Raw genomic sequence first — 1459 nt, 5'->3', positions numbered from 1 at the left:
GCAAGACAGATGCAGGAGAAGTGCTATGAGCAGAATATGGATCTTGTCCCAGTATTCATTGATTTAATGAAGGCCTTTGATACTGTAAATAGACCCTTTCTACACACACACACACACACACACACACACACACATACATACATACATATATACATACATGGTCTTGCAGATAAATTGCGACCAATTTTAAGCAGTTGACTTAGTGGGTTTAAGATTTCATTTGTTGACAAAACCTTGCTTGTTTGAAAATTTAATCTTTTATTTTTCAGGTAAATAGTGAACTGATTCAACAGCAGAAAGTCATAGAACTACAGAATTGTTCTGTCATTGTTGTTTTGGTATGTACTGGTCACACTGCCAATAAAATTCCTAAGTTGATGAAATTTCCAAAAGCAACAGTTTATCCTGTGTATAAATATTTTAAAGAAGAGGGAAAGATTGATAGAAATGAACACAAAACTCAAAGTGATTCCAACAGCAATCCAAAGTTTCTCGCTGGCCTCAATCACTTGATTGAAGCCAACCCATCCACTTCCATGACAACTCTTGCAAAGAAATGTAATGTGTGCCTTTCCACAGTGACCAGAGCTGTGAACAGGAACCTTAGTACAACTAGCTATGTTCGACGATGCCGTCATTTCCTAACAGCCAAGGCCAAAGCAATGAGAGCCGAGACATGCCCAAAGCTTGTCATTTATCAAGCATCAAGGTGCAGGAAAAACTCTCATGTTTGTTGATGAGAAGAAGTTTACTGTGGACGCTGAGGTGAATTGCAGAAATTCTCGAGTGATTGCATACAACCCCTCTGACATCCCTCCCCTTGTGTTTGAGACTAAGAATCCTGCCTCTGTGATGGTATTTGGAGTTGTGGTGAGTGAGGGAAGTGTCATGGATTCACACTTCATTGAGTCTGGCTTGAAGATTGGCACAAAAGAATATCTGGACATCCTGAATAACTCTCTGTTACTCTGATGGAGCAGAAGTTTGGGCTTGATAATGTGGTGCTTATCCAGGATTCTGCTCTTTACCATGGATCAAAAGCAATACAGGCCTTCCTTGGTGAGAAGGTGTCATTTGTTGTGAGTGCCAACATCTGATTCAGTAATAGCCCAGATTTCAACCTTCTTGATTACTTTTTATGGGGCATACTTCAAACAAGGACCAACACTTCACCATACTCAAGTGTCAATAAAACTATTGACACTCGAATGGGGTGAAGACCTGCATCATGCGTACAACATCCAAAATCAAATAGCTGGAGGTTGCAGCTGCTGCAAAATGATTTCGTTCTTGTGTAGAGGTAGTAATTGCCCAAAAGGGCAGCCATATTGAGTGATAAATGTTTTTGTTGTAATAAATGTAACATTAAAACTATATCTGTCTACTACCATTATTTTAGTATTTATAATCATAAAAATTGTCTCAATTTATCTGCAAGATCCTGTATATATATATATAT

The 1459-nt window shown here is 38.5% G+C and overlaps 2 protein-coding genes across 2 annotated transcripts in view; one reads left to right on the top strand and one right to left on the bottom strand.

Moving 5' to 3' along the window:
• The window catches only part of LOC128247805 (uncharacterized), a 15681-nt gene extending 14321 nt beyond the window's left edge, over positions 1-1360 (top strand). The window contains exon 2 of the transcript XR_008264108.1: positions 270-1360. The gene's annotated coding sequence lies outside the window, so the exon portion shown is untranslated. The remainder of the gene's footprint in view (positions 1-269) is intronic.
• Positions 1-1459, bottom strand: part of LOC106869597 (uncharacterized) — a 296444-nt gene that overhangs the window by 30182 nt on the left and 264803 nt on the right. The gene's annotated exons all lie outside the window — the stretch shown is intronic.

The sequence above is a fragment of the Octopus bimaculoides genome, chromosome 5 (genome assembly GCF_001194135.2).
Source record: "Octopus bimaculoides isolate UCB-OBI-ISO-001 chromosome 5, ASM119413v2, whole genome shotgun sequence".
Classification (NCBI taxonomy): Eukaryota; Metazoa; Mollusca; class Cephalopoda; order Octopoda; family Octopodidae; genus Octopus; species Octopus bimaculoides.
The sequence above is the reverse complement of the archived record's forward strand: the minus strand, read 5'-3'. Positions and strand labels throughout refer to the sequence as shown.